This window comes from Pinus tabuliformis, chromosome 2_2, assembly GCF_031772625.1.
Source record: "Pinus tabuliformis cultivar Carrire ecotype Pingquan chromosome 2_2, CPIR1, whole genome shotgun sequence".
NCBI classification, from domain to species: Eukaryota; Viridiplantae; Streptophyta; class Pinopsida; order Pinales; family Pinaceae; genus Pinus; species Pinus tabuliformis.
In genome coordinates, this window is record NC_142300.1 from 616,531,715 (window position 1) to 616,556,920 (window position 25,206).

A 25,206-nucleotide genomic window follows, 5' to 3' on the forward strand; every position below is an offset into this window, starting at 1 on the left:
CAAGCCTATGGCCCTAGTATTGCCATGCAATTCATGGTAATGTTAAATTGTTAAAGTAAAAGTGACATTTTCATCCTTTTACTTAAATTTTTAACATTACCATGAAATGACTCAGGATGTTTGAGAGTGGTTCCAACCTCATTGGATTTCATATGAAGAAAGTAGAATTTTAGATTTCACTCAAAATCTAGCAGACTTGACAATTTTTCAGGATTTCAGGATTGGGGGGATTGCAAAGTTTCCATTGGATTTTGTCATGTACGAGGGTATGGAGCTAGTATTTAATAAAGAGCACCAAGCTCTTTGTCGCTTCATCTTCATCTGTCTCTGCCCGACTTAGCCAGTCCTGCTCCTCCTCTTCGAGGCTCCCGTAGCAAGGTATAATCCAAGAGGTCGGGTACCTCGAGGATCCTGCCTCTCATCGCCTATAGTCCGTCTGACTATAGCTCGATGTCTCCCCACTTATTCTCAAGTAGCGCGTGTGCACTCATGGCACACAGAACAGAAAGGATCCTGGCCTTCCAAATGACAAAGTTGGATGCCTCATCCAACCTGTCTTGATCCCTCAGCCCATTCATGGCCATCTCTCTTCTCTTCTTGTTCACTCCTCCGAGTCTCTCTACTTCCCTCCTGGAAGTTCTTTGTTCGACTCCTGCCGAGTCTACTTCCCGTTTGGAAGTTCTCTATTCAACTCCTGCTGAGTCTACTTCTCGTCTAGAAGTTCTCTGTTTGACTCATGTTGAGTCTCTCTACTTCCTTCCTGGAAGTTCTCGGTTCGACTCTTGCTGAGTTTCTCCACTTCCCATCTGGAAGTTCTCGGTTCGACTCTTGCTAAGTCTTTCTACTTCCTGCTTGGAAGTTCTCGGTTCAACTCCTGCTGAGTCTCTCCACTTCCCATCTGGAATTTCTCGGTTCGACTCCTACTGAGTTTCTCTATTTCCCATCTGGAATTTCTCGTATGGACTCACTCTAAGTCCCGATTTCCCACTTGGAAATCCTTCTGCCAATGTCAAGTTGCCCCTCTCTGATCATTTGTGCAACAACGACACTGATCCGGATTCCTTAGCTAGAAATCTGCCTCGACAGCAACTTCCTCCTCCTTGCCCTGTTAGGTATCGTTCTAACTACAATACCCCACAGCTTGCTAAACCCTAGCAACCTGAAGGAGAGAGCTCCTAGGCTCTGCACAATCCTGACACCAACAACTCGGCCTCCTCAACCAACTGCGTCAGCCCTCCTAGCTTCTGTGTGGCTCTGCGTGAGTCTCCTTTTGCCTCCCTTAGCTTCTATGTTGCCTCCTCCTGGCTCACCCTTAATGACGCAGGCACTGCGTTACCCTTCCTTTGTTGCTGCTCTGCTAGAAACAGCTTCTGTCACTCGAGACAACTGTTTTCTACTGCTATTGCTCCGCTCGGCTGATGTCCTCAGTTCTCTTGTGATCTGTAACCAAGCTCTAATACCATGTTGAAGTTTTTAAGTCTACCAGTTAGAAACCCTCCATGCACTCTATCTAATTTATTCCTACCTACTTGTTATGTTACTTAACAAGTTATTTACAATGTAAATACTGAAAATAAGCACTAGTGCATGCTCAACATATTACGGATCAACAACTGAAGGAAAAAAAAACATTCGCACCAAATGACACCATTATTTTTGGACCAATGTCCCCGGAAAAACCCAATGTGGGAAAACCGGTGCAGCCATTTGAGGGTTTTCTTATTAAGCAATATCAAAGTATAATCTGGATGCCAACTCCGGCCTACCCAACAGAGAATTTCCTTGGCAGTAATACCTCTCATTTTGAGACAAATTTCCCAGCTGAAACCCTGGATAATCCTTCCGGCATCACCTCAGCTCCAATCTGTGCCAGAAACCCCAGCGTTTGCCTATCTGGACTACGTCAGCCCCTCTCTGCCTAGTGTTGGCCCTGCGTCACCCTGGATGGGTCTGCGTCATCCTTAGGAGGCCCTGCGTTAGCCTTCTGGCCCTCCGCGTCAGCAACACTGGCCTCTCTGAAGCTCTGCACAGCTCCCAACTACCTCTGCGTGGCCCTACGTGAGCCCTGGCTGCTACTACATCACTCTCTCTGGCTCTTGCGTTGATCTCTTGGCACTATCTCTGCCTCTCTGTCTCTTTGTACTCAATGCCCCTCAGCTGCAACTCTGATCGCTGATTCTATCTCTCTTAGCAAACCCCGCTCTAGAGAATAGAATGATTGATCACTCTGGTGTATTCTCCAAGTGACCCTCAATCCTTCTCTTATACCTTTCTCATTGACATATCAACGGTCGAGATTAAGTACCTAATCAACAGCTAAGATTAGATTTGGCTTGATCCATGTCTTTTGGACCATTCTAACATAGTTTCATATTAATTCACATTAATATTTTAATTTCCCTAAGTTTAGACTTAGGGACTCCATTAAAAATATTAATTATTTTAATATCGCCTGAACTGTTTAGAATCTTCCCAAACCCTTTCTGGGTATTGGGGATCTCATGTGCCCCAACCTCTCCACCAAATTTTGTGGCTAGAGCACATCCTGTGCTACCCCAAATAAACATATTCTCCAAGTGACCCTCAAGCCTCCTCTTATACTTTTATTGTTGACAATTCAACGGCCAAGATTAAGTCCCTAATCAATGGCTAAGATTAATTCTGGCTTGATCCATGACTTTTAGACCCTTCTAACACAGTTTTATATTAATTCACATTAATATTTTATTTTCCCTAAATTTAAACTTAGGGAAAATATTAATTATTTTAATATCTCCCAAACTGTTTAGAATCTGCTCAAACCATTTCTGGGTATTGGATATCTCATTTTCTTTAGGCTCTCCACCAATTTTTGTGGCTAGAGCACATCCGATACTACCCCAAATCAAAAATTTACCGAGTTGGATTGGAGGCTATTACTTGCATCGATTTTTCTATCTTTTGGCAAGGGCACATAAGCTATTGACCAAGTGTTGCACAGGGATTTAGAGAAGTGGAGTCAGGATAGATAATGGTTAGAGATAGGAGGTATTTCTTAGTGGGGAATTTAGTCGAGGTTGGGAGAATTTCCCGTGTTAGATTTGGGCATAATTAAGTAGTATCAAAACTGTGGGGCGTTTTCTGGCCAGATTGGGTAATTCACACTTGTTGGGGGTCACCGGGGGTCAGTGGATTCATCCCAAACCCTTTCTGGTTTTTTGTGGGTTTATCGAGAGGAGTCTCCGGATAATTTTACAAAATTTCCGGGAAATATTCAAGCCCGAAATCCTCATTCTTATAGCAGGGCATATCGTTGATTAGGTGGTAAATTTGCATCACTTTGTGGGTTCAGTTTTGGCTTGGAGTTGGGCCAAACCCTTTCTGGTTATTTTTGGGTATGAGGAGTGGAGCCCATTGCTGCAAATTCAAGGTGATCTTGGCATTCTTCAAGCAAAATCTTTTGTCCCACTCTAGCAACAACAATAGTAATTTCCTAGGTAGTGCATAGTACTAGTTTGGGTCGGTATTTCTTCTAGATCAGAGTTGACTCACCTAGGTTTTACATAGCTTGTAGTAGTAAGTCTGGGTTCCATTTTCTTTACTCATTGTACTACTACTCATCATTCTCGAGATTAATAAAATGGCTCGATTATTTTGCTTTATTTCCTGGTGTTTTGATATGTGTGTGTGGTATCTATTTATGGTTGTTGCTCCTTGTACATGTTTTCATTATTTGCTGTAAATTTTCAATTTGGAATATTACACTTATGGAGCCAAACTTCTTGACAGTTGATTGCACAAGCCTTCACATCTTCTTTCTTCATAACAGAGTTTTGCTTTCATGCTTTTATAAGCAATTATATCAGCTTCCAATCAACAATGATATCATTGTTAGCATCAGTACTATCACCCCAATCAATGTTTTCCTAGATTGAACTAATCAACTGTCGGTACAATGATATCAAAACTCTTCAACTTCTTGCTACAGGATATTTCCCTAAAATTCATCTTCTCTTTTTTATCACAAGCTTTTCTAGGTTTACTGTCAAACTCCAATTAATATTGCATCCATCCAAGATTTTATAGCTACCTCTTTCCAGCTGAGGTAAGTGAATTTCTTTCCATTTAATGGACTTCTTTGATGCATACTTTAAACTGCTTTCTCCTTCTTCAATTACGTCTTTTAGGATTCAAAGAAGTCTTTGTGCTTTTCCATGTTCTTCCAATTCTTCCATCTATTAATCAAGCTTATAGATAGATCTTGTCTTGACCTGCGATATTTATTAGAAGACTATGAAAGAACAAAAAGGGAAAAGTACAAACATAATAGCAATAGTAGTAATCAAGGAGAAGTAGAGTACTTACGTTTTGAGAAAGGTCAACTCCCTCTTAATCTTGGACCTGTTCACCAACCTTGTTCTCACATTAACATGATGTCATTTCTGTTATCATCAAGGGTTGGATCTTCTGCTTATAGCGGAAACAATTAGATAGGGTTTTGTTCCTTAGTTTATTCTTAGTTCAAACTTTGCTAGGGTCTACAAACCCTAGATGTCAGAGTCTTCAAGACTTGTCAGCTTATAAATTGCAAGTTCTATATATATACAAACCCTAGAAATATCATTAACAAGCTTTCTATATAGAATTCATTTCATTCCTAGTCATTATATGCAAGGAAAGAGTTCAAATGCTAATGATTTCTAAAACATATCTACACATACCCTTTCTATGATGCATTACTATCTTTCAAGAGATCATTATCTTAGCATCACTACTATTAACATATATCATTGATTGCAAATGAACATAGTTTAAACTTTATATGTACCTATTTTAACTTTACCTATATTCTATATATATGAGGCATTCGACCTCCTTCCCAAGCAAGAATTTCAGATCAACTCTAAGGCAGAGTTTGATCATCTGAGGCAGAAAGAAAAGGATGAATCTAAGGAAAAAGACAGGACGAATCTGAGGCTTGTTGAAGAAAGAATATGAAGCTTAAGTGTAGGACCAAATTTCTAAGGTAGCAAAATATCTAGATCTCTATGGAAGGACTAAATCTCTTAGGAACAAGAACTTTGTGAAAGGCGGGAGGACTGAGCTTCTCTAGGCACAGTATGAGGCCGAAATTCGGACCTAGTAGAACAAACTAGACAAAGTCTCTTGGTTAGATGTTTGACTCAACTAGAAGGGAGTTGGACCAGGTTTGACTAAGTCTATTTTGCTAGTCAGGTTGACCTTGTGATTGACTAGAATATCTAAGTGTGTCTCTTGGTGAACTGAAGATATTCTCTAAGGAAAAGGTTGTCAGGTTTTTCCCTAGGTTTTCCTGGGGTAAATGTTTGTCCTCCTCTTTGGTTGTCTCTTTATGATCCTATTGACATTTAGTTTCTACCATTGATACCTTTTGTGTAATTGCTTTATGATGAATATTAATGCAAGAAAAGAATATCTAAAGAAATCATAAGTACTAATTATCAGTTTAGAAGATCCTATGAAAAATCCTTAGTTTATTGTTGTATATGTTATTCCTCAGTTGGACCATTATCCCAACACAGAAGCCCAAGTAGGTTCTGAGTTTTATTAATGATGAACTGATTTGTTGGGCATAAATCTATTTGTGATTCATGTGTTTCAGATTGTTAATTGCTTCCACTAATTATTTTCGTTAGGAATTTAGTTGTGTGTTTATTCAGCTTTTTATTACTTGGAATTAAACATCGAGTTTTGGGTTCGGATAAAATTTAACAGTTTAGTAGTGAAAGGTCTTCATATTTTGATTTATAGATTGTAGATTCCTTTTTGGGAAAAATATTGTAAATAAATAGAGATGAACTTGAAATAGAAAATAATGACAAAATAAACATAACTAGCAACTAGACACAAGTAGACACCAACAAATCACTAAGCCATTTTATTAATTCGCCAGAAAGAGTACATCAGTAGTAAGAAATAGTGGAACCTAGGCTTGCTAAGCAAGTAGGGAAAAACGCAGTTAATTTTCTCTGACCCAGGTGGTGCATGACTCTGATAGCGATGTAGACAACCCAATGGATAAATTGTTATTGGTTGGTTGGTTGGGAGAATGATGATTGTTGGGCTAAAAAAAATTGTATCAACCTATAAATCCTCCCATGGTCTTCTCTCCAAAAACCCAGAAAGGGTTTAACCGAGAACCTGAAAGTGTGAGACCCCACCAAAGTGTGAATGTCCTAGTTGAACAGTGTATGCGGCCCTCCACAAGAATTGATGTTGTTGTAAGTGGCCCCCAATCCAACAACTGGAAACTCCCCAAATTTCCACTGCTAATTCCCCAAAGCAAACCCCAAACACTAACTCCAAAACGAGAATGTCAATTCGTCCCCCAAGGGGACTGTGCAGGCCTTCCCAAGAAACCCATGCATTGGCAAAACAGGAAAACTCGGCCCTCACAATCCGTTCTTGTTCCTTGTATGCAAACTCCACCAAAATTCCAGCTCTGCATGGTAGATGTGACCCTGAAATCCTCCCTCCACAAAATCCTTTGAAGTTGTTTCAAATGAGCAACAAAACTCACTACCTTTGCACCCAAAAATGCATACTACTTCCCAAAATACCAAAGATGATGCCCAATGGAAGCCCTCAGATGGACTCCTCCAATTTCCAACTAGGGAGACACTTGAAGTTCTCCGAAACCAGTTGATGGTTCCGCTTGAAACCCTTGTGCTAAGCAGCACTCCAAACCCTTGCTCTAAGCATCTCACAAGAGGTCGAATTCTTAAGTTCAATTGGCAAGATAGGTTGGTGCGATGTTTTTCTACCCTTATATACCTCATGGGCCAATTTGACCCCCTTTGTCACGCCCCTACACCTGCGGTAGTCTTCCAACCACTTGTAGCAAGGTGCGGCACCACCGAACGCTTTCTTTTCACCAATACTAACATTCATGGACTACGCCTACTTTCACATTAACATACTTAGCTTGTGCAACTAAGTAAAAGCAATTATCCTTTATACTTAATGAAGCCCATACTCATTCATTATCATCATGCAATTATACCAAGAACAACAACAATTGCAACAAGTATAAAGGGGAGGGGCAAATCCCCGTAATGTGAGTCTGCCCGACAATATATTAAGAATATCAGTTTTACAATGTACAAGTGTGCCTTGCCAAACCAAGTCTACACTTAGCCAAATATTACAACCGAGAGGCAACCCTGCCTTTTACAATACATGTGCACCCTTGCACAAAGAGAAGTGCTCACCCGAGCCACTTAATTCCTCTCCACCAAGTCCTGCACAATCTGCACATATACCAACTCCTCGGCATGCTTTCCTACACCTCAAACTGACACAAGATACTCCAAAACCGCACCTAGATAGTGCGCATGAGCTATGCGCAGCTCCTATCTCCCTTGCGCAGTTTTACCCTTCTCCTTATGCGTAGAGATGATGTGAGTTGTTGATTTGATGAATGAGCTCTCAAGCTCTCACATATATACCCAAACTATCATGGGTTTTCCATGGGGTGTGCAGCCCCTTGGCCGACCCCCAAAGTTATCAACGCACGCCCACAAGCTTCATTTACAAGTCGGCTTCAAGTCTTCTTAACATCGCATATATCTGTAATGCGCTCCAACACTTAGTCGCATAAGTGTTTGCATATCGTCGCATATTTGTCACATTTCCTCCGCACGTTTTGTCACATTTCTTCCGCAGCTCGTCGCACGCCCGTGTCGCCGCGCTCTCCCGTCGTGCAGCCCTCTCCCGCCCGTTGTGCAACCCGCGCCCGCACCCGCCCGTGCGCTCGCGCGCCCGCCCGTCGACCGCCCATGCACCCGCGCGCCCGTCGACTCGCCCGGCGCCCAACCGCGCCCGCACTCGAGTAGAACTCGAGGACCTTACATCCTCCTCCACCTGAAATCGTTGTCGTCCTCAACAACATACCATCCCGGTAGCCATCCACCAAGATCATCATCATCCATGATGTTGACTCCTCCACACAAAGCAAACATCCTTGCAACATATGTAGAGCCTCATCTCCATCATGCCTTGCCTTAGTGACCAACTGCCACTAAGCTCACCATACCAAGGTATGCACCTCAACGGTATGCTCTGCATCAGATATCATCTCGATCCATGATCATCGACCCCTCTGCCACAATCTCCACTGCAACATCTCGTGTCGACCTCATCATGTGTCCCTCCTCCATGTAGTCTCCCTGTCAGATGCCAACACATATGTGTTACCATGTCTCGACTAATGCCAACATATCTCTGCACATTGGTACCCCTCATGACTCGAACTAGTCAGGTGATCAGTCCAACCATACGCCCAAACCATAAGAATGCACATCCTTATGCCATCACAAGTCTTTCCCTGACTTCTGCTACATCTCGGACTCATCAAGAATCTCTCAATCATCCCATGCTCAGGTCCATGAAAACTCCATCCCATCTGCAACATGCTCCATATAACCAACCTGATGTCCATGACTCTAGTTGTCCATGATGTCTAACCCATGTAGACTCCATCTCAACCTTGGCCATCTGCATCCAAGTCTGCACCTGTCATAAAGAAGCCTCCTCCAAGACCCCTTATAAAGTTGGTGTGGTTCCTCCCTACCAAGGCCTCCACACCAACCTTCCCCCAAGGTTATCTATAGAGAAAGGAAGGCCAGGAAGTTTCCTCCCTGACTTTCATCCACCCATGTGTCAGATTGATGTTGTGTCCTCAAGTATCTATGCACAGCCTCAATCTCCTCACATGTACATCCAAGCTCACCTAGCTTGCCTTTTGTCAACTGAAAGTCATATATGCCCATAGCATATCTGCAAAAGTCCACTATCCCAGCAGGATCTCTACCTCCATAATCCTTATCAACCACTGCTTCTGAAGTAGCACTCGGGCTCCCTTCATTTGCAACTCCATTGTGAAGATGATCAGTAGAAGATGCTCCCAACAAGTGTCTCCATGTTCGTGAGGTTTTCTTCTCACTTCCTTCTTTCTTCTTTCCAGCTCTTGCAACGAAGTCCACTAGCTTCCTTTCCTTCGTTGTTTGAGTCACACTCCCAAGTCCTCTTTGCTCCACATCCTCATGCTTCACATTCGGATCTTTGGGATGCAAAGTCATAGAAGCCATCCTTGGTCTATACCCCAAGCAACTTCTTCTATTCATCGGTACCATCATGGTCTTTCCTTCAGCTGTGATCAAGAGAATGTCCCCGTCCACCATTGGTATGGCTTGTGCAAGCTCCATAAAGTCCAGCCTTAACACCATAGAATGATCATCCATGTCCACAACTCTCAAGTCCAACTTTCCAAACCATGATCCTACTTTCACCTGAGTGTCCTTCAACACCCCATCAATAGCTCTAATGGTAGAGTTGACTGCTTTGAAAGCACTCCATTCCCTCTCCATCTTTGCTCTCTTCCCAAAAGATTTTGCCGCCTTCCTGCTTACGAAGCTATGAGTAGCCCCCGTATCCACCAAAGCTGCAAATCTCTTGCCCTTCACGGTCACCTGCACAAAACTTAGCTTCAAGGAATCACCTCCCTCTGTTGGCTTTTTCTTGCGCCTTACATTAGCAACCTTCTTCAAGAATTCGGCCTCAGAAGTGTCAATTGGCTCATGCTCCACCTTGACATTCCTCCTAAGGTACTTCACCTCCTTGCTTGGCTCCTCTAAGCAACTCGATCCTGGTCCAGCTTGACTTCCTTCAAGCTTTCCCTTCATCGCATCTTGCTCAAGTGCACCAAACAAGTGTCCACTGACCAAGTTCATAGAACTAAACTTTCGAATGCCCTCTGGATGCTCTCGGTATTGAGTTCCCAACCTATCAATGTAGTCGAGCTCTTCCTGCTCAATCACAACAACCTTCTTACCAAGAAGCTTCTTCTTTATCTCTTCCTCAATTTGCTTGATTTCGGCTTCCACCTTGGCACTTTCCTTCCTCAACCGGGCTCTTTCATCAAAGAGCTCTTGAAGACCAAGACCACTCCGTTGGATCTCCTCATCAAGTTCATTGAGTTCAACATCTGTCGTACTTCCGCATTGGCTCTTGAGTTCTTCAAGTTCCTTCTTTAGTTCCGAACAACTATCTCGAATCTTCATGTTCTCGGCCTTCATCGAAACCCTTTCAGAACTCCATCGACTCATATGTTCCAACACTTAATACCGGAGAGCTTTAACTGCACTATGGCTAGATTCACCTTTCGTAGGTTCATCTACCATTACTGCGTTTTCAGCCTTCTCCATGTTCACCAAGTCACCTGCAACCCGAACCAACCCTTGTTCCACTTCGTGTGAAACGGTTTCCTTCACCTGCAAGTACCTGTCTCGAGCAAACCTTGCTCAACAGCGTCACCGAACCGAAGCTCTGATACCACCTGTCACGCCCCTACACCTGCGGTAGTCTTCCAACTGCTTGTAGCAAGGTGCGGCACCACCGAACGCTTTCTTTTCACCAATACTAACATTCGTGGACTACGCCTAATTTCACATTAACATACTTAGCTTGTGTTTCGCAACTAAGTAAAAGCAATTATCCTTTATACTTAATGAAGCCCATACTCATTCATTATCATCATGCAATTATACCAAGAACAACAACAATTGCAACAAGTATAAAGGGGAGGGGCAACTCCCCGTAATGTGAGTCTGCCCGACAATATAATAAGAATATCAGTTTTACAATGTACAAGTGTGCCTTGCCAAACCAAGTCTACACTTAGCCAAATATTACAACCGAGAGGCAACCCTGCCTTTTACAATACATGTGCACCCTTGCACAAAGAGAAGTGCTCACCCGAGCCACTTAATTCCTCTTCACCAAGTCCTGCACAATCTGCACATATACCAACTCCTCGGCACGCTTGCCTACACCTCAAACCGGCAAAAGATACTCCAAAACCACACCTAGATAGTGCGCATGAGCTATGCGCAGCTCCTATCTCCCTTGCGCAGTTTTACCCTTCTCCTTATGCGTAGAGATGATGTGAGTTGTTGAGTTGATGAATGAGCTCTCAAGCTCTCACATATATACCCAAACTATCATTGGTTTTCCATGGGGTGTGCAGCCCCTTGGCCGACCCCCAAAGTTATCAACGCACGCCCACAAGCTTCATTTACAAGTCGGCTTCAAGTCTTCTTAACATCGCATATATCTGTAATGCGCTCCAACACTTCGTCGCATAAGTGTTTGCATATCGTCGCATATTTTGTCACATTTCCTCTGCACGTTTTGTCACATTTCTTCCGCAGCTCGTCGCACGCCCGTGTCGCCGCGCCCGCCCGTCGTGCAGCCCTCGCCCGCCCGTCGTGCAGCCCGCGCCCGCGCCCGCCCGTGCGCTCGCGCGCCCGCCCGTCGACCGCCCGTGCACCCGCGCGCCCGTCGACTCGCCCGGTGCCCAACCGCTCCCGCGCTCGGGTAGAACTCGAGGACCTTACATCCTCCTCCACCTGAAATTGTTGTCGTCCTCGACAACATACCATCCCGGTAGCCATCCACCAAGATCATCATCATCCATGATGATGACTCCTCCACACAAAGCAAACATCCTTGCAACATATGTAGAGCCTCATCTCCATCATGCCTTGCCTTAGTGACCAACTGCCACTAAGCTCACCATACCAAGGTATGCACCTCAACGGTATGCTCTCCATCAGATATCATCTCGATCCATGATAATCGACCCCTCTACCACAATCTCCACTGCAACATCTCGTGTCGACCTCATCATGTGTCCCTCCTCCATGTAGTCTCCCTGTCAGATGCCAACACATATGTGTTACCATGTCTCGACTAATGCCAACATATCTCTGCACATTGGTACCCCTCATGACTCGAACTAGTCGAGTGATCAGTCCAACCATACGCCCAAACCATAAGAATGCACATCCTTATGCCATCACAAGTCTTTCCCTGACTTCTGCTACATCTCGGACTCATCAAGAATCTCTCAATCATCCCATGCTCAGGTCCATGGAAACTCCATCCCATCTGCAACATGCTCCATATAACCAACCTGATGTCCATGACTCTAGTTGTCCATGATGTCTAACCCATGTAGACTCCATCTCAACCTTGGCCATCTGCATCCAAGTTTGCACCTGTCATAAAGAAGCCTCCTCCAAGGCCCCTTATAAAGTTGGTGTGGTTCCTCCCTACCAAGGCCTCCACACCAACCTTCCCCCAAGGTTATCTATAGAGAAAGGAAGGCCAGGAAGTTTCCTCCCTGACTTTCATCCACCCATGTGTCAGATTGATGTTGTGTCCTCAAGTATCTATGCACAGCCTCAATCTCCTCACATGTACATCCAAGCTCACCTAGCTTGCCTTTTGTCGACTGAAAGTCATATATGCCCATAGCATATCTGCAAAAGTCCACTATCCCAGCAGGATCTCTACCTCCATAATCCTTATCAACCACTGCTTCTGAAGTAGCACTCGGGCTCCCTTCATTTGCAACTCCATTGTGAAGATGATCAGTAGAAGATGCTCCCAACAAGTGTCTCCATGTTCGTGAGGTTTTCTTCTCACTTCCTTCTTTCTTCTTTCCAGCTCTTGCAACGAAGTCCACTAGCTTCCTTTCCTTCGTTGTTTGAGTCACACTCCCAAGTCCTCTTTGCTCCACATCCTCATGCTTCACATTCGGATCTTTGGGATGCAAAGTCATAGAAGCCATCCTTGGTCTATACCCCAAGCAACTTCTTCTATTCATCGGTACCATCATGGTCTTTCCTTCAGCTGTGATCAAGAAAATGTCCCGGTCCACCATTGGTATGGCTTGTGCAAGCTCCATAAAGTCCAGCCCCAACACCATAGAATGATCATCCATGTCCACAACTCTCAAGTCAAACTTTCCAAACCATGATCCTACTTTCACCTGAGTGTCCTTCAACACCCCATCAATAGCTCTAATGGTAGAGTTGACTGCTTTGAAAGCACTCCATTCCCTCTCCATCTTTGCTCTCTTCCCAAAAGACTTTGCTGCCTTCCTGCTTACGAAGCTATGAGTAGCCCCCGTATCCACCAAAGCTGCAAATCTCTTGCCCTTCACAGTCACCTGCACAAAACTTAGCTTCAAGGAATCACCTCCCTCTGTTGGCTTTGTCTTGCGCCTTACATCAGCAACCTTCTTCAAGAATTCGGCCTCAGAAGTGTCAATTGGCTCATGCTCCACCTTGACATTCCTCCTAAGGTACTTCACCTCCTTGCTTGGCTCCTCTAAGCAACTCGATCCTGGTCCAGCTTGACTTCCTTCAAGCTTTCCCTTCATCGCATCTTGCTCAAGTGCACCAACCAAGTGTCCACTGACCAAATTCATAGAACTAAACTTTCGAATGCCCTCTGGATGCTCTCGGTATTGAGTTCCCAACCTGTCAATGTAGTCGAGCTCTTCCTGCTCAATCACAACAACCTTCTTACCAAGAAGCTTCTTCTTTATCTCTTCCTCAATTTGCTTGATTTCAGATTCCACCTTGGCACTTTCCTTCCTCAACCGGGCTCTTTCATCAAAGAGCTCTTGAAGACCAAGACCACTCTGTTGGATCTCCTCATCAAGTTCATTGAGTTCAACATCTGTCGTACTTCCGCATTGGCTCTTGAGTTCTTCAAGTTCCTTCTTTAGTTCCGAACAGCTCTCTCGAATCTTCATGTTCTCGGCCTTCATCGAAACCCTTTCAGAACTCCATCGACTCATATGTTCCAACACTTAATACCGGAGAGCTTTAACTGCACTATGGCTAGATTCACCTTTCGTAGGTTCATCTACCATTACTGCGTTTTCAGCCTTCTCCATGTTCACCAAGTCACCTGCAACCCGAACCAACCCTTGTTCCACTTCGTGTGAAACGGTTTCCTTCACCTGCAAGTACCTGTCTCGAGCAAACCTTGCTCAACAGCGTCACCGAACCAAAGCTCTGATACCACCTGTCACGCCCCTACACCTGCGGTAGTCTTCCAACTGCTTGTAGCAAGGTGCGGCACCACCGAACGCTTTCTTTTCACCAATACTAACATTCGTGGACTACGCCTACTTTCACATTAACATACTTAGCTTGTGTTTCGCAACTAAGTAAAAGCAATTATCCTTTATACTTAATGAAGCCCATACTCATTCATTATCATCATGCAATTATACCAAGAACAACAACAATTGCAACAAGTATAAAGGGGAGGGGCAACTCCCCGTAATGTGAGTCTGCCCGACAATATATTAAGAATATCAGTTTTACAATGTACAAGTGTGCCTTGCCAAACCAAGTCTACACTTAGCCAAATATTACAACCGAGAGGCAACCCTGCCTTTTACAATACATGTGCACCCTTGCACAAAGAGAAGTGCTCACCTGAGCCACTTAATTCCTCTTCACCAAGTCTTGCAAAATTTGCACATATACCAACTCCTCGGCACGCTTGCCTACACCTCAAACCGGCACAAGATACTCCAAAACCGCACCTAGATAGTGCGCATGAGCTATGCGCAGCTCCTATCTCCCTTGCGCAGTTTTACCCTTCTCCTTATGCGTAGAGATGATGTGAGTTGTTGAGTTGATGAATGAGCTCTCAAGCTCTCACATATATACCCAAACTATCATGGGTTTTCCATGGGGTGTGCAGCCCCTTGGCCGACCCCCAAAGTTATCAACGCACGCCCACAAGCTTCATTTACAGGTCGGCTTCAAGTCTTCTTAACGTCGCATATATTTGTAATGCGCTCCAACACTTAGTCACATAAGTGTTTGCATATCGTCGCATATTTTGTCACATTTCCTCCGCACGTTTTGTCACATTTCTTCCGCAGCTCGTCGCACGCCCGTGTCGCCGCGCCCGCCCATCGTGCAGCCCTCGCCCGCCCGTCGTGCAGCCCACACCCACTTGTGCGCCCGCACACGCCCGTGCGCCTGCGCGCCCGCCCGTGCGCCCCTCGACCGCCCGTGCACCCGCGCGCCCGTCGACTCGCTCGGCGCCCAACCGCGCCCGAGCTCGGGTAGAACTCGAGGACCTTACACCCTTGGTGATGCCCATCTCCTCAAGTGAGTTGACCCCCTCTTAGTGATACGACTTATTCGCTATGTGATCCACAACTTAAGTGACCCTCTTCAACATGGGACCCACTTATTATTCATAACTCCAAAACGTTATTATGCCAAAAAGTGATCCCTTCACCATTTTACCTTTTTTTCCCAAGCAACCAAGCGGGCTTAAGGCTATTTCCATAGTAACTCACAAAATAGGGGTTATCACATAGATTTTATCCTTAATGTTTTGATACTCAAGATTCTCTTATTCCCTCCTTGGACTCTGCTCATCATCAGCATGTTATATCAGCCAAAGTTATAGATTTCTCCTCTCATTGAGCATATTTTGACAGGGCTTCTCTTGTAAGCGGAGTTTGTGGGGGTAGAGGCAGTCCTTTACTTATAAGAACATCATTCCTTCAAGCATCAAAATGGGTTGGGCAGGGGCTCAAATAACTATGCAAAGTTGTTAGCATAAAAAAATTTATTATGTTTTTCCATTGAAAAAGAATGTTGTACTCTTCAGATCTTTGGAGAGTCCATGAATGTCATAAATTGGTTCAATGAGACACAGAGATGCCACAGTCACACACTGCTTCCTATTCTTGAGGAGACTCTTCATCTAAAAGTTTCTTTTGATCAGATTTCCTGTTGCTACATATACAGGGAGCGTAACACAACAGCAGATGCCTTATCTAAAGATGGCGTTGAACAAACTCTTGGCATTTGGAAAATCAATGAACAGATAGGGGAGGAAGCACAGGAGTACTCTCACTGGTCATTCATAGATGGATATCAGCAAGTGCAATAACCGGAAGCCTTGATATATTTGTTATATATTTTTGCTTTTTGATGATGTCTTAAAACCATGATAATGACCGATATATGATATGTAACTGCTTTTATATTTATGGACATATATGCCCTCTGTATAGTGCCTCAGTCTGCTTGATCATTGGCTTTACATAGGCCAGATCTATATAGTTTTGTTTTTTAGCAGATAGATTATCAGAATGCATGATGATGCATCAACAAAATGTAATATTTTCATAAGTCGATGAAAATTTACGATTTTTTCCTGAGGAAAAAATAACTTTTGATTCAAGCTCTTCAAGCAAGAATTTTCTCATCTTCATTTGATATGCCTTCATTGAGTTTCTTCTCGAAACCTTCTCTTTCTTGTTCTTACTTTGGCTTCATAGCCTGAACTTCTTGACTCCTGCAAATAATTTCTAACGGTGATCTTTTAAGTGAGAAATTTCCTCGTTTTTCTCCATGATGACTTGGTTAAATTTTTTTTGCATCTATGATATTGACTTTTGACTTTCCAAGAGGATCACCTTTGATATATCTTTCAAGTGTTTTGATGAAGGTGCTACATTTGACTGTAATGTCCTGAAGTGTCACCTTGTTCTTCTTATCGGGAAAAGTCAAAAACTTTTTTTCTATGTTTAATTTAAAGAAACCTGGTGTAATACTGAATTGAGATAAACATTCATAACCATCAATTGTCACCTGCAAGTCCTTAATTTCATAACGTTTCTTGTGAAAAATATCTTCCTACTCTCCGATATTTGGTTCTGGAATTGATATCCCCAATTGTTTCTATATATACTGTGGTAGTGGAGTGTGTGTTTGTGCAAACGTGTATATATGCACCAACCTAGTGAATACAACAAATGCAACAAGTATGTATACACATGAGCAAAAGAGTGGACAACAGGGAATTAAAGAGTGAAAGTGGATGGCCTCTGCCCTGAAATTTAACTGCCCTGGCACAAATTTTGTCACCTGGCCTGCAGAATCAAAACTGCTCCTACACAACTTCTGACAGATCTGATGTTCACAGAGCTATCATAATAAAAGGACAAACTCTGAAATGTCCATAAGGTCTGATGTTTGCAGAGCCAAAAAAAGACAGTCCGAAATGTCCTCTTGGATAGAGACTGTATATTATATTAAATGATTGATGATACAGTTGAACAATACGACATATTTATGTGCTTGAAGAGGTGGGTCAAGACAAGTGATTCCTTTTAAGGTATAATTCATATAACTAGGTTTTTATTTATATTCTATATCATTTAATATTTAAGTATATTACACATCTCATATTGGCTCATCTTGCATAGCTATCAATATGGTGTATTATTTTTTATTCACGTATTACAGCGCTCATATTGGTTCATGTTGCATAACTATTTATATGGAATATTATTTAACACTTACATATTACAGCTCTCATATCTGTTCATCTCGCATAACTATTTATATGGCGTATTATTTAATATTTAGGTATTGTAGGCAAAGTGTATGCTCTTTGTCCCACAACTTCTGAATCTTCTCTTGCTTCCATTCGATCTCCATGTTAAACAATGAGTGTAACAATGGTTTTCATCCATCTCGCATAACTATTTATATGGTGTATTATTTAATATTTAGGCATTGTAGGCAAAGTGTATGCTCTGTGTCCCACAACTTCTGAATCTTCTCTTGCTTCCATTCGATCTCCTCGTTAAACAATGAGGGCAACAATGGTTTTCATCCGAGTGTATCCTCTTTGTCCCACAACTTCTGAATCTGCTTTTTCTTCCATTCAACCTCCTCGTTATACAATGAACGCAACAATTATATTAAGTGTTGCGAATAGAATTTGAAAAGTAAGAGAGACGGGCATAAGACAATGAAAACATCAATCGGAGTTGAGAATTTTGGGTATACTCTGTGGCTTTCATGTTGGTTGATATTGGTTATATTCTAAGTGATTGTGACAACAATGTTCTTCAGGACTCAAAAAGTAAAAAATCTGAAAACCGAGATTCTGTCTTCGATGGACGATAAATTAATACACATGTTTTTAATTGTTTTCTTAATGAATTAATTTTTCGTCCCACTTCTAAAATCAAATTTTTGGTTCTGTGCATCATCTATAATGGTTGTACTTTCCATATGAGAAGTTTTGAACTTTTCATTAAAACAGCATCTGAACTTTGGCAGAAAAAATACTCTATATATGTCCCACCATTCAAGACAACATTGCAAATTACACAAGCTCGAGGGACAATCGATATTAAACTTCAGTGCCTTCAAGAAACTCACAGAAGTTGAAGAGATGTCATGTTTCCAATCTCCTTAGGAATACTGCCACTTATATTGTTCCACATGAAGTCCCTTTCGAAAGATAACAAAACGAGGTGTAAGAATCTTGAAGGAGAACTCGGCATATTAAATTATGCAAAATGAGAAAAAACTGTTTAGCACAGCCCATTATATTTAGTATGTAACAATATATAAATCTAATCAGGAAAGAACACACATCTGAATTTTATACGAATGAAGTAATAATCTCTAAAATGAATATGGAACTTATATGATGGGATTCCATGCTCTTTTTTTTACGGTGGGGTAGTCATTTGCATGTTATCTATGTGCACCAATATAACACAACCTTGACATTGATTCAACTTACAAAATTGTAAGATTTTGTAAAATTCCAATTTCTGGAGCTAGATTTCCTGTAAGGTCCATGTTAAACAATTGCCTGCAAAGCACAACTCGCCATCAGTTTGACAATTGACTTCTCAACGTGACTTAAAGCTTTTGTGTGTCTAATTCATTTGTTTTCAGCAGAAACATTTATTGTTTGTTCTCCTCAAGGTGTGCCTCCTAGAAGAGCTTCCAATAAAATGGTTGAATGATGAAATTGCTAATTGCGTTTTCCAAGAATTAATAAAAGAAATTTTGAGATTCTGCATGCATCACTATCCAAATCACAATTACCTGACCAAAAATTTTCTCACAATTGATCAAAAGAACTTAATATGTCTATTAAACATCACATCTTATTTACTAAGATGTTTCAGATATAGAGAGATTCAAAGCGACTAATAGTAAATTCAACATGGAAATTTCTATTTAAAAAATCAGTAAATGGTATTCCTTACCACGTAGTATCTTGTGAATTGCAACTATTGGGTTGAACACACGTCATTTTAGGAAGGAAGAATCAGAGAAAATTTCAAGAAACTTTAATTTTTATCTAAGTGTAGAAAGTTGAAACCTTGGTGATTCTTTATAATCCTCAAAATGCTCACTATAAAAATTTGGCAAAAGCTTTGTAAAATTTCTCAATTATACAATAGTAGTTTGGGTGAATATTTATTTTTAATTGACAAATTATTTTTGTAAAACGGGGAAAAAATTCAAATGGTGAATATTAGACCCTAGAATCCTCTCAGAAAAATTGATCCTACTGTATAAACTAACTATTTATTCTCAATTTAAGAGGCAACTTTGCATCAAAATTGATTTAATTAGAACCTAGTACTTCTCATAATGGATGAGGTCCCACACTCATGATTTTCAGCACACTTGTTATTTTTCAAGCACCAGTTTCAGATTTCATGTCTCGTGCAATTATTTTATCCTCAAAAATTATTTTACTCAGTAAATGAATTGTTTCGTAGAAAACAAAATATGAAAACTACAAACAGAAAATTCTCTAGCTCTTTAACTCGGCAAATAGCAGCAAAAAATATTTCAGAAAATAACCCAGAAATATCAAACAAGAACAATTATTTTAACCCTCCAATCTCTCTTCATTAAATTTTTCTCAAAGAAATTATGGGCTCCCTTACCAGGGAAAATGCCCCACATAATTATAGGAAAAAAAATACGGCAATAAAATCTGCGATTTTTCTCCAGCAAAAATACAACAGCCCATGTCACACTTGCAGCCTCTCCTTGGCTCAAGGACCCTCTCAATTTCCCTCGTGTGGCCACCCACCTACAAAAGCAATTTGGCTTGCTCACACATGCAGGTTCTCTGCAAATTCCTAAATCTAAGAAATTCCCTATTGGTCCTTCTCCTTTTTCTTAGCTTATGAATCTCTCACTCACTAAATCTACATTATGACTAATGCAAATTCTTCAGAAAATCTCTCTAAATTTATCTTGTGTGTCTCCATCCTCTCCATTAAGTTCTCTTTATAATTTCTCCATAGGCCAAATCCCTAATCTCCAAAGTGATGGAGGGATAGGGTTAAATCCTAGCTTTCTTTGACCAACGGTGGAGATTAGATCTAAGTCACTTAAATAATTAATTATTTATCCTTAGAAAAAGCATTACCCCAAAGTCTGCATTAATCAAATAATTAATCAATGTCTTCTTTCTAAGTTAAACTTAGGAAGGAGATCACATCAGTTGCTTCTCTTGAACCACCACTTAAAGAGGACATCACCTCCACATGCTAAGACACCAGTACTATGTGGAAGTCCTTTTGATGCTACAAACTCAACACTCCCTCCTAGCAAGGGATTCTCCATTATCCCCAACTTGTCTCTGTAGAAAACAAATATTCCCCTCCATTGGACGCTTAGTGAGAATATCTGCTACTTGCTCTCCTATGGAAATGTACTACAATATCACAACATCTCTCTGAATCTTATCTCTAATTAAGTACATTTTAATGCTATTATTTCTTTCTAATTTTGTCACATACATTGTTGTTGGGATTTCGCTATACTAGTGCTTATTTGATGCGTCTCTTATGCGAAGTTGTGGAAATTTCGTTTCTAGATAGTGAATGCATCATGTATTGGCCATGTATAATGAATGAATGTTCCTATGAATGTTTCATTACTGAAATTCATCTTGACAAGCCATTTATCTTGCAAAACAAAGAATAAAGTCTTTGAAGTTGCTTTTGTTGTTGCCCTAGTGCCAAGCAAAGTTGTCTTTTAGACCTCCTTGACCTAGAAAATTCAAAGGTCCATTGTCATAATTCTGCCTAACTCCAATCTCCCCAAAGGATTAGGCACTGGTCCACCCAAAGGTGATCACTTGAAACCTATTTTCCTTCTCCCCTTTCCTCTTCTCTGGGTCTAGTCCTCTAGGTCACCTAGGGCATCAATTATGTCACGATCTAGCCATTACAATACTTCAATTTATGGTACACAACTGCATTGGCATGTCCTCAAGAAGCCCTCCAAATTTCATGAGATTCCGACAGTGGGATCTCGAGATATCGCAAGCCCTAGCTCAAAGATCAATTTTTGCCCTTGGTTTCCCTTGGGCTAGAAACCACACTGCGATCCTTGCATTTCCTTTCATTGAAAATTCATTCATTTATCCCTTTCCTCTCCTTAATTAGGTCAAGCATACCATCGGTTGTTAAACTCCCTCCTCTTGACATAGCCTGGGTCCACTTGGTCCCGTGTGGTCCCGTATCTTATCAAAGTCATATCTTCAAGAACCACTTGGGAAACCAAGTTCCATAGGGTTTAGGAAGCTCCTTTACAAGTCACATTCCTTAAGCCAAGCCCTCAAATCCCTATTCCCTTATCCTAGAGAACCTTGTACCTTGCTTAAGAAGCAAGCAAGTCCCACTCTTGAGGCTTTCCTAGGAAAGGGTCATCGAGATCACTTGACATCCATCTTCATTGATCTATCCTTCATATTTGATTCTCTATACATCGGGTCTCCTCCCATTAGTGAAAATCCGTAAAGAGTAAAAAGCTTTAGTTGTGATGACAGTGAACTTTAGCTTCATTGTTGCTCTTGACCTAACAAGTGCCCCTCTAAGGCCCCCTGCTAGTTTGAGCAGTAACAAAGCCCTAAGTGCAGTGTAGGGAAGGACACTTGGCTACTAGGAGTGGTAGTTGTTGGAGCTCTAGGTCTGATCATCCAGAGGAGCAGCTTGTCACATCCCGTGTTCATCATTGGAGAAGCAACATTTGATGGTGATAGGTGGAAGCTCTCCTACCCTATGTTAGTCTTCATTGGAGCAGTGCAAGAAGAATATAGTGGGAAGAAGTCCCTGAGTAGCTTAGGAGCAACAATGGGTAGTTGCGAGTTGTTCACAAATGGAGTTGTGAACAACTCGACGGGAGTCTTGATGTGTTGCGCCCTTAATGGAATAAGGCACAACAAGTGAGCAGATTGGATAGTCGAGGTTCAGTGGCCAGATGGACTTGGATTGTTGATAGAGGCAGTGTTGCAGATCAGGAGCCGAAGGACCAGAAACTACAAGATACGACCGAGAGGAGTTGAGAGAGTGCGCTACATCAGCCAGATGGTCAGAGTATCTTGTTGAGGGTAAATTGGTTGTCGATGGACTGACACCAAGCCCAAGTTTTGTATTCTTGTACTTGTGAATATTTGAGGGCCATTATCCCTGGTACAAGAGCCCTAGACTTTTGTATTATTCAGTTGGATTAATATAACAAAATTGGGTTGTACATAAAATTATGTAAAAAGTTGTGTATATTTTGTGCACCTATAGATTTATTGTTGTTTATACTTCGTTGTGCAAAGTAGGTTCATTGTGATACTTGGTTTGGTAGTGTCAGTGATTTAAGATTCTATCATAAACACTAGTATCATGGAAAAACAACAGTTGTCCTTTTTTCAAAAGCTTTGTCATGCCATTAAAGCTTATTATCTTCCTCGATTTCCTGGTGATACCCCTTAATTCAATTTCCTTTCCTTCCGAGAAAACTTTGAAGAAAAGTTCTTGAAATTTAAACGTTATCATCCCCAAAGATTGTAACCATTGGACTTCTAACACAACATTAGCACCACCCATTGGAATGAAAGCATTGAACTATTCAATATATATGCCCCCATGTTTAGCTTGATATTATGGCACTTCCCTGAGCAATTTATAGTTCCTCCATTTGCAACCATCACTTGACACTCTGGTGTTGGATATAGAAAGCAATTCAATTCCTTGTGTATCTTACAATAAATAAAATTATGGGTACTACCCAAATCAATATGCATTATTACCTTTTTCTTCTTGATATATCTTTCTATCTTGAGAGTTTGAAGAGTGGTAATTCTGCCAATGCATTACAAAATATCGTCGGATTCATTTCTTCTTTCTCCAGGGTTGGTTCCTGGTGTATATCCTCTTCTTTTGATGTTTCTTGTTCCTTTCCTTCCTCCTCTTCACAATTTATGTTAAATAATTGCTTTTCAACACACTTATGACTTTTAGTATATTTGCTATCTAGTTTCATAGATTAAATGAAGACCAAACCTAGTTACATTTTCCAACACTCCCTCTTAACTAGGGAGGTATTCATCATATACAAGTACAAGGAAGATCTCAACTATGTGAACCATGAAGAACTTTTAGGCACCGGAATGCCATGGACTAGATTCCTGACTAGGGCAATCTATCCATTGGTCTTTCAATAGTTTAGTCACCGCAATGCCATTGACTAGATTCCTGACCAGGGCAATATATCCAAGTGGGACTAAGATGGACTCAAGCTTTCATCCTCTCTAGGTACCATCAGGCTTACTTGTTAACCACCAACCCAGGGATCTAGGTGTGTATCCAACAACAGAGCTCTATAACCAACACCACCTTATTCAACTTCGGGACCAAGACATAACCACAAAGTGTCGGCCAGATGTCCTCCCAGGCAATTCAGTCACAAAGCCTCAACACTCCTTGATCCAACAGATCAAGGATAACCAATCTCTTCCAATCAAACTGATTGGTAACCAACATGCTATCAAAACCTTCGAGAGATTCACCTGTACAAACACAACCCCAATCAATAATATACTTTCGCATGTACATAATCAAATACAAATCTTCAAAGTCTTCCAGACAACAGATGTTGCTTCTTAACATAGTAGGACTATCAACTGAATCTTTGACAAAAGATTCCTCAATCATACACTTTTTTTCCTACTTCATATACAACAACATATCCTAAAAAAAAACTCGAATCAAAACTATGTTATGCCCTCCCTCTTAACCAGAGAGCTTCCCTTTATCCAGGCTTCCTCTTAATCTTAGGGAGACCTTTCTTATTCAGGCTCCCTCTTAACTCAAGGATATCAACTTCTTTTCTTTGACATCAACAAATCTTTTGTGGCTTCCAATCATTTCATCGGATTTATCATCATCTACATCATGCTTATCATATCAACGAACATCTTCAACATATTGAAGATTGTGTACCTGCACAACTTATATAGCGAGTACCACCAAATCTCTATAGTTGTGGGAGGTTAGGAGCAACAACACTTCCACCTTTATAGTTATGAGTAGTAGGCCTCCTTGTTGCCATAATTTTGCTTTCAACTTTTCTTGCCACCCTGAATGCATTTTTCAATGAATTAGGTTCCCAAAAGCGAACCTCATGTTGGATGTTATCCTTTAAAGTCCATATGAAGGCATCAATTATATGTTCCTTTGGAATATCAGTTACCTTGATATTCAATCTTTGGAAGTCCTCAATGTGCTCCACCATTGAACCCTTTTGTTTGAGATTTATCAATTGGCTAAAGAAGGTATTGTTCTTTGTATCCTCATAATGTGCTATCAATTCCTTCGTAAAAATTGTCAAAGTGACAATTGATTTACGAGAAAAAAGTCATCGATACCACACAAACTAATTGGATTCTAAATATAAATATGCAATGCATACATTTTGTGTGTGTGGCACATCATGTAGATCAAAGAATTTCTCCATTTGTAGTATCCATGTTACCAAATCCTTGCCATCAAACTTCCTGATATCGATCTTTGGAATATGGTTGATCTTCAACCCTGAGTTAGAGTCCCTAAAATCATGATTCACACTCATTTTGTTCTCATCATAAGTTTCATGGACTACCTTATCACCATTAGGAAATCTTTCCTATAGCAACTCAGTCAAACCTTCCATGTCCCCTTTTATTTTTTCGTCTAAACCATCCATCTTAACATTGATCACTCCCAATTCATTTTTGGTTTCTCTTTGTGACAAAGAAAATTGTTCCTGCAATTTTGCTATATCAGGGTGTGTTTCTTCTTCCTCATGTGCCATAGTAGAGCTTTATGAGGGCTTAATAGGTGTAGAATTTTTTGTTTGGGAAGCATTTTGGAACCAATTACTGATATATATACTTCACCATGCCCTTTGAATCACTTCAAACTGATTTTTCAAATAAAAATCATGCAAATTTAAGAATACACACCTTTTCGTACTTGATTTTGAGTTCGTTGATATGGCTGACCTTGCAACTATAGTATCTCTGTGATTTTGGCTCTCCAAAGACTAAAATTTCGTTCGATGGTAGCCCCTATGCCTTCTTTCCAAAACCACTAGTTAGACCAAGATTGGATTCTTTAAGATAAAGTTATGCCAATTTTCCCAAGATGTCTTGATTATGGACTGGTTCAGTAGAGCGAACTTGTACGAGATGCCACGT

The 25,206-nt window shown here is 41.3% G+C and overlaps 1 pseudogene across 1 annotated transcript in view; it reads right to left on the bottom strand.

Annotated features, from left to right (window-relative positions):
* The window catches only part of LOC149194163 (putative LRR receptor-like serine/threonine-protein kinase At1g06840), a 314,494-nt pseudogene that overhangs the window by 253,023 nt on the left and 36,265 nt on the right, over positions 1 to 25,206 (bottom strand). Inside the window, exons 5-6 of the transcript XR_016255078.1 lie at positions 18,460 to 18,531; positions 18,090 to 18,161 (exon numbers count right to left, since the gene is read on the bottom strand). The product of XR_016255078.1 is annotated as a putative LRR receptor-like serine/threonine-protein kinase At1g06840 (transcript). The remainder of the gene's footprint in view (positions 1 to 18,089; positions 18,162 to 18,459; positions 18,532 to 25,206) is intronic.